The 14,055-nt window shown below is 45.0% G+C and overlaps 1 protein-coding gene across 4 annotated transcripts in view; it reads left to right on the top strand.

Annotated features, from left to right (window-relative positions):
* Positions 1-14,055, top strand: part of RBM20 (RNA binding motif protein 20) — a 209,131-nt gene that overhangs the window by 29,729 nt on the left and 165,347 nt on the right. Inside the window, exon 2 of one of the 4 annotated variants that reach the window (XM_067024692.1) lies at positions 10,150-10,193. The exons of the other annotated variants lie outside the window; for them this stretch is intronic. The gene's annotated coding sequence lies outside the window, so the exon portion shown is untranslated. The remainder of the gene's footprint in view (positions 1-10,149; positions 10,194-14,055) is intronic. 4 annotated transcript variants of the gene reach the window in all.

Genomic DNA, 14,055 nt, shown 5'->3' with positions numbered 1-14,055 from the left:
TCTTCTTCCTCTCTTGTTGGATGGATGGCTGTTAATGTAGAATCCGGGTTTGGGTGTCCAAGATTGCTTTTACCTGGGAAAACGCAGGGGACCCTCCTTGCTGCTCCCGTGTTTCTTGGGCGCACCTGGAGCGGGTTCTTCCGTGCCCGGTGGCGATGTCCTGGGCCCTGCGGGTGCCAGCGGTGGTGGGGTTTCAGCTCGAACTGGGCGGCCAGGGTTGGAGGGCGGGAGAAGTGGCAGCACTTGTCACTTTATGGCTCCATCAGCTTTCTCTCCTTAATCCTGATTGTTTCTGCTGAGTTCTCCGAATAATTCAATCCTTGTGTGTGTTTAAAAGCTCTAGAAGCCTGAGAAATCTCCGCGAGGTGGTCGAAGGCGAGACTTCCCGTGCGCCGTGTGTCATTTGTGCCGGGACAAAAAACTTTCCCTGGGCAGTTTGAGGATGTGTCTTCTTGGGGCAGGGGCTGGATCTGACATCGTTATGTGCGCTCTCCCAACCCTAACCAGCCCAGAGTTTTAGACTGCAGTTGCTTGTTATCACCGTTGCCTGGAGAGAGAGGGTCTCTCTTCAAGGGTGCACGTCAGTCCTTTTGTGTGTCAGGTCGATGGGAAGAAATGCAGAAATAACTTATAGCCATCAGTCTGCAAATGTCTTGGAAGTGTTACCAACCAGGGTGCTTAGCCTTCCTTCACCAGTAGAAGTTGATAAGAGGCCAGACGAGAAACTCAGGCAAGGCTTTACTGGGGCTCCTGCTGCAGCAGTGTGGAGCGAAAACAAGTAACAGGTTCCCTTGCTTGTTCTCTGAGTGGGGGGGCAAGTTGGTTCTTTATGTGAGGTGAGGGTAGGGGCGGGTTCAGGGGTCCTGCTGGAAGGGTGGCGTAGGTAGTTTGCCCACCCCTCTGGTGGTGGTGTGTGCAGGGGGCATGCACAGTACCCTGCTTTTGCTCCCAGTACCTCAGAAGTGGCAGTTGGGTTTTTGGGGTTTTTTGTATCTTGCTCATAATTTTCCCCAACTGCCCATGCACGCAGTACTTTTTAGTCCCTTATAGTTTCTTTGTATTTTGTTGCTGGAGGAGATGTTTGTCCAGGTGCAAGCCCTGCAGCAAAGGGTCCCAGGTCCCAGGTCCCAGGTCCCAGCCCTTCTGAGACAGGCTGGGTTTACTAACAAGTGAACTGTGTAGGATGGTATTCTTGTTTGAATTGTTCATGGTCAATTCTTATTTTCTGTAAAATCCACTAGAAAACCTGTAACTGTTTCAGCAGTTCACATATTCTGTGCCTGGCTCGCATGTTCCTGGGACTTTGCTTATAACTGTGAGCTGTTAAATCCAAGGCTGCTGTATTTGCCCTACTCCTTTTGAGTTAGAGCTGGGGTTCAGTGTTCTGCATTTTAAACAAGTTGTTGAGTATCTTCTTAGAGTTATTCTCAATTCCCAGCCCATGTCCCGATGATGGGCAGACTTGAATTATGTAACGTGTAGCTGGATGTTTGTGTCATGACTACACAAGCTCAACAGTGTCTCCCAAGTCTTTGTGGAACACTTAGAAACTCACTGGATTAATGAAGCTTTTTAATCCACATAATTTCAGTTGCATAAAGGAAGCCAGCATATTAACAAGGTGATAGTAAGAGCAGGCATTAAGATTGATACTGCTTAAGGCTTCGAGATCAAACATAGGGTCTGGTATTTTTGAAGCTGTCAATGAACGATATTCTTTTTTTTTATTGCGGTATGCGGGCCTCTCACTGTTGTGGCCTCTCCCGTTGCAGAGCACAGGCTCCAGACGTGCAGGCTCAGCGGCTATGGCTCACGGGCCCAGCCGCTCCGTGGCATGTGGGATCTTCCCGGACCGGGGCACGAACCCGTGTCCCCTGCATCGGCAGGCAGATTCTCAACCACTGCGCCACCAGGGAAGCCCTAAACGATATTCTTTAAATTCTTTCTTGAGTTCATTCTCCACTCTTGGAGATAATTTAATTATCTCAAATAAGTATGTTAAGTATCTTAAAATAATTTAAGCCAATAGTTTTAGGATTCCCCCACCAGGGGATATGCCCATTTTATATTGCTGTGGGTATGTGTATGTGTGTATGTGTGTACACTAGCTCTCTGTGTCATTGCTTGTAGAAGATACAGAAGTATCTCACATACTGTCCTCAAGGAGCTTGCAACCAGGTTGTGGGAATAAGGCAAATAAAGCTGAAATATTAAATGAATGCTTCAAGACAGTATATAATTTTGTATTCATGGGGCATTGCTGATTGATGATGATTTCTAAGTGCCAGTGTTAATGGGGTGCAAGTGGTCTGGAAGGAGAAGACCAGTGGGGCCTCAGTGTTTGGGGAAGACTTCCTGGAGGGGGAGGAATTTTGAGGGGCCTTGAAGGAATGAGCAGGTTTTGGGTAGTGGAAGTGAAGTTACTGAAGTTATACCCAGAGGGGACTGTTGTGGAATAAAGGAGATGAGAGCCTGGTTAGGAGAGTAAGATTTTTGTTAATTTTTGTGGGTGAAAGTTTCGATAGGATGGTGGGTCTAGGTTTGGGAGGAGCCCAAGGTCAGGAAGAGAGGCTGATCCTTGAAACTCCCGTCGCCATCATCATCAACAGCGTAGTGTTAGCAGCTAGCCTTTATTGTGTGCTTACTACATAGTTCTAAGGACTTCACATATGTTATCTTATTTAACCCTCAGACAACCTTATGAAACAATTACTAATATGTCCATTTTACAGCAGAGGAACGGAGACGTAAAGAAGTTAAGTAACTTCCAGCTGGTATGTGATAGAGTTGGGATTCCAATGGACTGAATCAGGCAGCCTGATTTTAGAGTCTGTGTTTTCACCACAGTGTGTCACTACCTCTTAGTAATAGTTAAGAGCTCTTGATGAGATTAACATGGTCCCTGCTTCCCCTTGGGTTCTAGAGGATCCCAGCCTTTCAAGTCAGACAGACCTGGGCTCTTCACATTCTAGCTCTACTACTTAGTAGCTATAACCTTTCAAGTCATTTCTCTGAACCTGGATTTCATCATTTATGAAGGAGGGATAATAATATTTACTTCAGGGTTGTTGGGAAGATTAACTGAGATAATAAATATACATATCACCTAGCAGAATACCCAGCAGGGAGTAAGCAGGCGGGATATGATAGATATTATGGGCTTATATTTCTCAGAAATACCTTGGGCTATAAAGAGGCCTTTGAGAAGGAGAAGGAATGGGGGTAAGACATGATTCAGGTAGAATTTATTTGGTGTCACTTGCAATCATAATTAGCCAACACAGATACCAGATGCTGGATTCCTTCTGGAGCATTTCAGGAATGGACTATAAATTCCAAAGGTAGTTCTGCATTGCTCCATGAACAGACTGCATTTCTCTTTGTCCTCCAAAACTTGGAGGGTAAAACCAGGACATTGCCATTGTACTGAAATTTGGCACAGGGAAGGTGCCAGTTGTACATTCCAGGGGCTGACATTGGGATCTGCTGAAATTATGGGAGTCCTTGCACTGCGGCTTCCTGCTTCTTGATGGTGCTGACCGCAGATAATTGGGTTGCATCTTAGAAAGAACCATAAATATGTAAAAGTTGCATATTTAATTGTCTATAAAGTTAAATGATGCATGGAATAATTATAACTAAGACAGACACATTTGAACAAAATATTTAAAAGGAACAGTAGAAGAAAAACCGTGCACTAAGATGAAATGCTGTTTAGAAATATGACTCTCAGAACTAATGAAGAAACAGCACTTCGTTCTTCTCATGCTTGAATCCCTGCACATTTCAAACTGTTCACATGGTAGTTTTTCTCTGTGACGTTCTGTGGCTGTAGTTTTTCTTAACATTACTTCTTCGAAGAATTGCCAAAGCCTCAATGCAAGGGGCTACAAAAAAAGAACAGTTTCTAGTTTTTTTCTGATTTTCAGTCTCCTTGGTTGTGATAAGTCTATTTGTTCTTGTCTGTATCCTTGATATAATCCAATTTGGTTTCTTTGGAACTATCAAATGTTCTTAGTTGCTCTTAACCCACTATTGGTTTTGAAATTTGGGAATGCAAGGAGGTATAAAGGGAAATAAGTGTTAAAAAATACGTAGTGTTTCTGAAAATGTGAAAAGTTATTAAAATTCCAGAGTCACTGTAGAATTTTTAAGTTTTCGAATACAGCTAGAGTCAGATTGCTACTTGCTAGATCTATTTGGTGCTAAGGGGTATTTTGGAAAAACCGGAGTGTTGCCCACTGTTTCATTTTCCAAATTTCCTGATAGGTACATTTTAAAACAGGGGGTCTTAAATAGTTGGTTATTTTGATGGGCATGTATCTCACATTGCTTGTCTTCATGTAATGGATGACTGTCCAAAGGTAATGATGTCAAGCTGGTTGGTAAAATAATGGCTTTCTGAATTGTTTTGCTTTAAGAAAAGGGGGTTCACATCCTCCAGAGCCTGCTGCTTCCCCATCTAACACATGGGACACTTCATTCAACGAAGAGAAATATTTATTGAACACTTACTAGTGCTAGGTGCTGTCATAGGTGCTGAGTGATGAACAGGACAGGTGTGGTCTTTGTGGGTGGAAACTACAGTCTAATGGAGAAAACAAATATAAACCAAAAAAAAAAAAAATACAGATAACTATAAAAGCATTAATTGAGATAAGTAATAGGAAGGAAAAGAAAGGAGTTCTTTCTACCCAAGGTGGGAAAATAGAGCTATGGGAACTAAAACTAAAAAGTTTATTTGTATAAAAAAATTTCCTATAAAAGCCTAAACAAAGAACAAAGATTAAGAATGATTATGCAAAAAATGTGAGCGTCAAGGTGTTTAAATACATCAAGTTGCCATTAATTGGCCATGAAGGTGTCACTAAATGAATTCAAGATGCATTTGAGTCCATGGCCATGCTGAGACCGTTAGCAGTGAATCTTGTCATAGTTTGGTTCATTTTAGTTAAAGCAGCATCGTACGTCCTGCAGTGTCATTGGAGAATGTCCCCCGCTGGAGTCAGGGCCATCCTGGAAAACATCTGATTGGGTGACTCCCCTTCATTGTTTATTTCTGGTAAAGTGCAGTTTGGTTCTGGAAAGCACCCTTGAGCATGCAAGGCCAGGAGGGTATGGGGGTCTACTCTCCATTCTGCTTCATCTCCTTTATTCAAGGGGCTTGGCTTCCCTGAGACTAGGGGAGTTGGAATATGAAGCGGTTGAACTTGATGTCCTTAAAGGATCTTTCTAGGTCCAAATTTTATTTTAGAAGAAATGGGCAGTAGGAGAATGTTTGGGTAGAATCACTTCATACTTAGGACGTTTTCATGGTGCGATGCAGTAGAGGGAGCCCTGGACCAGAAGTGTGAAAGTTCCAGGCTCAGCAATACCACGGACTCCTGGAATGACTTCGTTTGTGCTCATCCAGGCCCAGAGCAAAGATGAGCTTGTGGTCAGCTGCAGCCCACGTTCCGAGACAAGGGCGCTGCCTAGTGGGTATGCTTGCAGGCTCTGGGTTCAAATCCAGAACACTGCACTAAGTAGCCGTGTGGACTTCTTGAGCCTTGGCTTTTGCATCAATGAAATGGAGCCTCCATTTTTCATCTCTAAATCCTCTTCTCTTCCTCATAATGTTCCTCCCGATAAATGTCCATTACTGCTCTCATTTTTCTTATTAATAATTATTATGGCTTCAGTTACTGTAGTTCTCCAGTTGGGCACGTCACATAACCCCCTTTGCCTTGGTGTCCTGCCTCGGGTTCCTGTCTCTTGGGATTGTTTGGAAAGTCAAATGGGATTATGTGAACGTGCTTTGTGAACGCTGAGATCCTCTCCCAGGGCCAGTTGGTAGGACTGAGCAGGTAAAAGCAGAAGGCTGGAGGTCTGTCTATCTGCAGGGTGGCTGTTTTCTGAGGGAGGGCTTGGCTGAGGCTGGAAAGCAGGTCTGTCTTCCCCCTGCCCTGACGGACTGGGGCACATGCAGACACACTTCCCATCCAGACAGACAGGCCCAGCCCACAGATGGCCACCGAGTCATTCACTTGGTGATTGTCATTCACAGCTCCTGCCGTCTCAGGCCAGAGGCAGTCAGAGGACACCTCCATCTCAATTTCATCTCCAGACTGACCCTGCCCCCTCTAGCCTCTTTGTCTGAAGTTTCCAGAGAAGGACGTAGGAGGACAGTGCTGTTTTTCAATGACTTTCAAAACAATTATATAGGCTAGTTAACAACAATAAAATCCAGAAACTGTGAGTCGTGGCCCTGGAGCTGGGCACCTGTTGTCACGCAGTCTGGCCCGGGGCAGACAGCAATTAGTTTCTTTGGCAGAACCACTGGAATGTTCCTGGTGGGGCCGGAAGCTGGGGAGTGGGTGGTGGGTTTGCTCCCTGGGCGTGTTGCCTCCTTCCGAGAGCAGCAGATGGGACTCAAAGAATTTCCAGAGGGAGGAGGGACGGCCCCACCCAGGGAGGGCCCGAAGGGCTTTTTTCCTGTCCAGATGGCCCATTCATAAAACGCCTCCTCTTCCTTTCCACATGGCCCTGGCCACGGCCCGGTTTTCCCCACCTCAAGGCTTCATTTCTCTCAAGGGGGGAGGAGGAACACTGTCAGCTGAAAACGCGCTCAGAGCCTGGTTCTCCAGGCTCTACCGGGTTGCTCTCAGCAGACTCGTGGTGACAGATGGCCTGGCCTCGCGGGGCGCGGGGTCAGCTGGGAGCCAGCATCTGCCCAGGGTGCCTGGCCAGCTCCAGGACTGACACACACGGTGCCCCAGCCCGGGCTCCGGGACTCTGTCCCGTGGTGCTTGTCACAGAGGCAGCTCGCATGCGGGCCCGGGGCGGTGGGCCCCTGGGGGAGGCCAGACCCACCTGGCCCGGTTTGTCTGGACCTTCGCCTCCGCCCAGCTTTAGTCTACTTGCTCAGGGGCTGATCCAAAGGCTGGGGGCAGACAGGTGGTTCTTGAGGGTCCGTTTGTCTGTCTGCTTCTTGCAGGGAAGAGCTGCACCCACACTTCTCCTTGCTGCTCCTCACGTGTGCTCCCCCGGACCTCACACCTTCTCCCCTTTGCTTCCTTTTTGCCTCCTCTTTCTTGTAATCTCTGTCTCTGATTCTCTCCGTCTATCGTGGCATAATTTGTGGCAAATCATAAGATGTGATTTGTTAAAACTCATGGAAAATCCTGACTCTTTGGCTTGTTTCTGTCCGGGGGCAGTTGCTTGATAGGCGAGAAGCCGGGGTCCCTACCCTCACGCTCCTGCTGACCCTGCAGGGATAAGCCCTTGAGTAAATGAAGAGGGACATCTCTGCTGGAGGCATTTCCCTCCCTCATCAGGGCTGCCTGAGGAGCTGGTGACAGAACTGGCCCTGCATCCTTGGAACACACTATCTCCCCCTGCTGTCAGACCAGTGTCCTCTGCGGTGGGGTCCGCTCCGAACCTTTCCCTGTGACTCTTCGAAGACTCTCTTCCTGTCTACCTACCTCTTAGAGTTGCTTTAGCCTTTGACAGACCTCATGGGAGAGATTTAGATGTCTAAGTTCATCCTTTTATAAAGTACTTTGTATTTAAGTACAGGAATCCCCAAGCTATAATATACTTTTTTTTTAACAAGATGTTGGGGGTAGGAGTTTATTAATTTATTTTATTTATTTTGGCGGTGTTGGGTCTTCGTTTCTGTGCGAGGGCTTTCTCTAGTTGCGGTGAGTGGGGGCCACTCTTCATCGCGTTGCGCGGGCCTCTCACTGTCGCCGCCTCTCTTGTTGCGGAGCACACGCTCCAGATGAGCAGGCTCAGTAGTTGGGGCTCACGGGCCTAGTTGCTCCGCGGCATGTGGGATCTTCCCAGACCGGGACTCGAACCCGTGTCCCCTGCGTTGGCAGGCGGATTCTCAACCACTGCACCACCAGGGAAGCCCTATAATATACTTTTAAAGGCAGTATTGATAGTACTCTGCTAATCCCGTCTGCCTTCAGGCCGCTGGCATGAAGTGTCAGTGACATTGGAATTATTTTCACAGTTGCCTTTAAGCCCCAAAAGGACAAACTTTGGAAGGTGATGCTGGCCTCGAGACAGCTGCTTCTCCCTCAGCCTCAGACCAAGGCTGAGGAGTTCATCCCAATTCTTTCTTAACCTTTTATTTTGAAATGATTTTAGACTTACAGAAAATTTGCAAAAATAGCAAGTAGCTATACAGAGAATTCCTGTATACTTTTCACCCAGCTTCCCCTAGTGTTAATATCTTACATAAGCACAATCCATTTATTAAAACTGAGAAAGGAATATTGGTACAATTTTTTGAAATCAAGTTTTAGAGTTTCTTTCAGATTTTCGCAGCTTTCCCACAAATGTTATTTCTATTCCAGGAGACCATCCAGGGTCTCACATGGCATTCAGTTGTGATGTCTCCATAGTCTACAGCAGTGTGTGACAAATCTGCACTCTTGCCTTGCCTTTCATGACCCCGACACTTTTGAAGTGTCAGTTAGTTTTTAAAAACAAGGATCAGCTAAGGTTTTCTGTCAAGGGTCAGATAGTAAATATTTTTGGCTTTGCAGGCTGTATGGTCTCTGTTGTAAATCTTCAGCTTTACGGCTGTAACCCCAAAGCAGCTTTAGACACTATGTCAATGAATGAGCTCGGCTGTGGTCCAGTATGACTTCATTTATGAAAATAGGCAGAGGTCTCAATTTGGCCCTCAGGTTGAAGTTTGCAACCCCTGTTGTAGAAGGACCCTCTGTTTGAGTTTGTTGGATGTGTTTTTATGATCAGATTGAGGTTGCGCATTTTTTTTTCTTTCTTTTTTTTTTTTTCCGGTACGTGGGCCTCTCACTGTCGTGGCCTCTCCCGTTGCGGAGCACAGGCTCCGGACGCGCAGGCGCAGCGGCCACGGCTCACGGGCCCAGCCGCTCCGCGGCACGTGGGATCTTCCCGGACCGGGGCACGAACCCGTGTACCCTGCATCGGCAGCCGGACTCCCAACCACTGCGCCACCAGGGAAGCCCGAGGTTGCTCATTTTTAAATAGGAATCCCACAGAAGGGATGTACCCATCTCAGTGACCTCTTAATCACTTGGTTAGGTGGCGTTAACTGTCAAGTTAAAAGTGTTTTCCCCCCACTATGTAATTAAGACTGTCTCAAGCCAGATACTCTAAGATTATGCAGATGTCCTGTTTCTCCTCAAAGTTTCACCTGTTCATTTTAGCTTCCATTAGTGGATCTTGCCTGTAACAGTTATCACTGTGGTATTCTAATGATGAGTTTCTATTTCACTCATTTCTTCTACCTTTATTAATTGGAATTCTTCAGTAAGGAAGAGCTGTTCCTTTACATCAGTATGGACTCACAGATATTTCTTTTATATTTTGGATTATGGTGATGGTGATTTTTGAGGTGGCCGCAAAATCTCCCCTTCTGGACTTCTTTGGTCTCATCTAACTCTTGACCACCCTCTTGATTTCATAGCTGGCTTTATTCTATCTAATTTCCACTTTGTGGGCATCTGGTATACTCAGACCTAATAGGTTTGCATTTCATTAACTTTTTAATGGCAGAGGCAATTTTACTTTTCAGCCCAAAGCACTGGCCAAGTTTACACTCTGAGTCTATACCGCACAGCTGGTTGGGTTGCAGTGGGGGTGTCAGCCTTGGGGCGATTGGAGCTGGTTGGGAGCTGGCAGTTGGTTTTCATTCATCTTGTTGGGTGGAGGAGGAGTTTGTAGTATTTTCTGGTACATTCTAGGTCAGGTTTGAATTGTGAGTGTGGTCCAAGTTACTAGCTCCTCCTCCCCTCTGGTTCTCTAAGAGTTTTCTTTTTATTCTACTTGTTGGGAAACTTTAAGGGTGAAAAAGCTGGCTTAGGAACAGAGTTTAAAGTAAATAGAGTTTCACTGCTTCTGCACGCACGTTACTAGATTAAAGTAAAATGTCATTTTAAATGATTTTGCCTCAGTTAGTTAAACAGGCTTCCAAAACGTAAGCAGTCTGATCTGCTTTTAAGCGCAAAATGAGTATGTTGAGTCAGCTTTCTAAAACAGGAGAAACTTCTGTTTTTCCCTGTAAAACTTATTCCTTTAGCACCATGCAGAAGATTAAGTGAACAGTGGTGAGTGTGGCTCTTCCATTTTTGTTAGTCCTTTAGATGATTTCAGAAAATGTTCTTTACTTAGGGCTCTTCAGTCAATGATGATGGAAAGAAGAGAGAAAAATCAAGGTACGTCCTGTAACAAGGAACGGGGTTATATTCCTCACTTTGAAAGATTTTTTTAACTAACTAATTTTGGGGGAAAGAGTTGAATTAACTCAGATTTTAAAGAAATTCATAGAAAGAATTCTCCTACAGTATCACTTAAAAAAAAAAAAAAACAGGGCTTCCCTGGTGGCGCAGTGGTTGAGAATCCGCCTGCCGATGCAGGGGTCACGGGTTCGTGCCCTGGTCCGGGAAGATCCCACATGCCGCGGAGCAACTAAGCCCGTGAGCCATGGCCGCTAGGCCTGCGCGTCCGGAGCCTGTGCTCCGCAACGGGAGAGGCCACAGCAGTGAGAGGCCCGCATACCACAAAAAAAAAAGAAAAAAAAAAAAACAAAACAGCAAGAAAAGAATTTTCATTTGCCCGAGACATTGTTAGAGTCAAGAAATATGGGAGCTTCTGATCTTGTCCTGGACAGAATTCACTAAGAGACAGAGCCTCAAAAACTGCAGCTTAATTCCTACCTTCTTTAGGGTAGAAACATGTGTGCTCCAAGTCTTGGGGGAGTTTAGCTAGCTTCCCACTAGTACTGAGAAAATGCATCCAAAACGCTGGCATGCCATTTCTCCATAAGTTGTTCATCTTGCGTGATTGTAGGATTGAATGAAAAGCCAAGATACTAACACTTTATAAAAAATGTACGAAAGGGAATCATAGACTTTTTCACCAGGTATCCTTGTCCGTGTCTGTGAAGCAGCCTAATAAAGTCACACACGTGAGTCAGATGTAGATCTCTTGGAACTTAGAGCCCCCCAAACAATTACTCCCCGAAAATACTGTGAAGGAGACAAGTAAAGGGAACTGCTGGTGACATCTGTGGATGATCGCGGTAGCTCCTAACATCTTGGGAAGTGAGTTGATTCACGAAAGCCCTAGCACGGGTTCCTGGATCTGCTTCTTTGTCTGAAATGAAGTGCAGCGGGGGATGCTGTTTGTGAAATGAGGTGATTGGACCAGCTGTGGATTTCGGAAAGACGTTGTGTGGGCCACTCCTGGCCTTTCTGGGGTTTGTGATCACAGTGGAAGCTGAGCCCTTTTACTTGCGACATTATGGATTCATTGTCCTCTTGTCCTTGGCAGCCCTGTCAAAGAGAAGTTATTTTGAAAGCGTATTGCTGATTGTACATTTCATTCCATCAAGCGCTCAGTGCATTTCACCTAACTGCTGGAGGCCACGGAGATAAGAGTGGAAAAGTGCCTTGTGCCCTTCTGAGCGGTGGGTGATCTATTTTTGACTTAGAGACTGGTGACAAACCTGTCTTCTGTCAGGTCAAACTCACACGGACTTTCTTGTTTTCTGTTCTTCTGTTGACAGCTGTGTCCCTGTGCAGGATGGTCATAGGGTAGCTGGAAGATAGCTCTGGCATTTAAACACCTAGATAGGAAGGAGCGATGGAATGTATTTTTCTTTTCTATTTTGGTGAGCAAGTCCCTAGTCATCCATAATGAGAGGTAAAGAGGTGAGGGGGAGACCAGGAGGGTGGGCAGGAAAAGACACCCCACTTCTGGTTTGGAAAGCACAGAGAGAGAGAGAGAGAGAGAGAGAGAGAGAGAGACATTTCTACCATTGGTGGATTTAGCGTCTGGAAAGGGGATGACTGGAAGGAAAATGGAAAATAAAGGTTGGATTTGAGGTAGCCTTGGGTAGTGGTAGGGGATGGAGAGGGGATAGAGGTGATGAGAAAACAGCGCTTTTTTTTTTTTTTTTTGCATGCTGTATAAGACAAAATTAAAACTCATGCACTGAAAATTGCATTTCTGTAATTCTTTTACATAATGTAAGATTTTGTTTCAAAAATGGTGGTGCGGATTGTTGTGATGGGAACACTTTTAACTCCTCAGCTGTACTTTAACATAAATGTGCATGGAGCTCTGATGCGGATCGGTTTAAATGCTGTATGAATTCCCATCATCTTGCATCCAAAATTATTAGCCATGGAGCTAATCAAAGTTCTTTGCTTTCCTCATCTGTGAAACAGAGCCAGGTCTTCCTGCCTGCCTCACAGAGCTGCTAGAGGGTCCACAGTACAGTGCTCTGCTACGTTGTCAAGGCTCTTTAGATATTTCCTAAAACCTGCAATAGAACCTAGGGGTCTCATGCCCAGACCTCATTTTCTGCTATTTATAGTAGCTAGTGAGTCTTCCCTCACCCCTCCTTTATTTAAGGTCATGGCTCCCTTTGAGATTCTGACGTATGGGCCTCCTTTCCAGAAACACACATACATACACACACACACACACACACACACACACACACACAATTTAGCACTGATGTCAAGGGTTCATAGTTTGAAAACCAGTTGAGAACCTCTGATGTGACTGTGCTTTTCTTTTATGGAAATTATAATTCCATCTGAGAGAACTAGGTTTTTATAGATGCCTGGCATTTGGAATTTTCTGCATCTTTCTAGATTGTTTATTTCTCTTGGGGAAGAAATCATTAAATTATGTCCTTACAAGCTCAGTGCTTTTTCCAGGACTGCCCCAGTTCAGCTGCATACAGCAAGATTATAAACTATCAAGAGCAAGATTGTAAATGCAACGAAAGGAAAAGCTGAGTCATATGGTGCTGACCAGGAAAGTAGTATGATATTAAAAGTACATAAATCAAAGGCCCCCAAATCATGTTTCCCTCTCCATCCTTAAAATGTCATAGTTAACCAGAAGGTTTTTTGTTTTGTTTTTTTCAGTACGCGGGCCTCTCACTGCTGTGGCCTCTCCCGTTGCGGAGCACAGGCTCCAGACCCGCAGGCTCAGCGGCCATGGGTCACGGGCCCAGCGGCTCCACGGCATGTGGGATCTTCCCGGACCGGGGCGCGAACCCGTGTCCCCTGCATCGGCAGGCGGACTCTCAACCACTGCGCCACCAAGGAAGCCCTAACCAGAGGGTTTTTTAATGTTTGTTTTTTTAGTGACGAACCCAATCAATATGATTTAAGTCATCCATGATATATTTATAGCCAAATGATTAAGTTGGATGACGTGATAAAACACTTAACTTGTATTTATGATCATTGATGGTTTTACCCATTATTAGAGAGAAGCATAGTTACACCAAATTAGAGGGGGACATCTGATCCAGACATCAGTTCAGTAATTCCAAAGGAAAAAATAAATCTAAACGAGCAAAAGATGTTTTGGTATTAACTCCAATGTGATGATATTAACAGTTTTCTCAGTTAATTAGTAACAGATATTGTAGAACAAATGTTTGAAACAGAAATCTCATGTTTTTGCAAAACGGAAAGAACCCTGCACTAGGAGTCGAGCTGGGTGTCTTAGCTCTCTCACTGCATTGCTTTGTGACCTTGGACAGCTCACTTCACCACTCCAGAGCTGTGGAATGCAGGAAATGGGACTACATATCTTAAATGAGAGAAGATTTCTTACAGTGTTAACATTTTGTGACTTTGAATTGAATTCTGTGATTGCTGCTTTTGAAAAAAAAATGTTGTCGACATTTAACGTAAACTGGACACAGTTTACGTTACGTTACGTTAAATTTGGCCACAGAAAAGTGGCCAAATCATATGTGCATAGCTCATTGAATTTTCACATTTCTAACCAGCCATGGATTATGAGATAAAATGTTGATGTTATCAGCATTCTAGAAGCCACCCTGGGGCTTGAATGTGGCTCCTAAATGTAGGAAAAGAGAGAGAGAGACAGGGAGAGAGAGGGGAAAAGAAGAATTGAGATGGTAATAATTTTTAGAAATTTGGAAGTCTAACATTAAAAGTCAAAACTTTTTTCATTTGGAATCCTATTAATGCAATCCGTAATCCCCTATCTGCTATCTTGAAATTCAAATAGCTCTGAAAACTG

The sequence above is a fragment of the Kogia breviceps genome, chromosome 2, assembly GCF_026419965.1.
Source record: "Kogia breviceps isolate mKogBre1 chromosome 2, mKogBre1 haplotype 1, whole genome shotgun sequence".
NCBI lineage: Eukaryota > Metazoa > Chordata > Mammalia > Artiodactyla > Physeteridae > Kogia > Kogia breviceps.
This window is presented reverse-complemented; position numbering and strand designations above follow the sequence as displayed.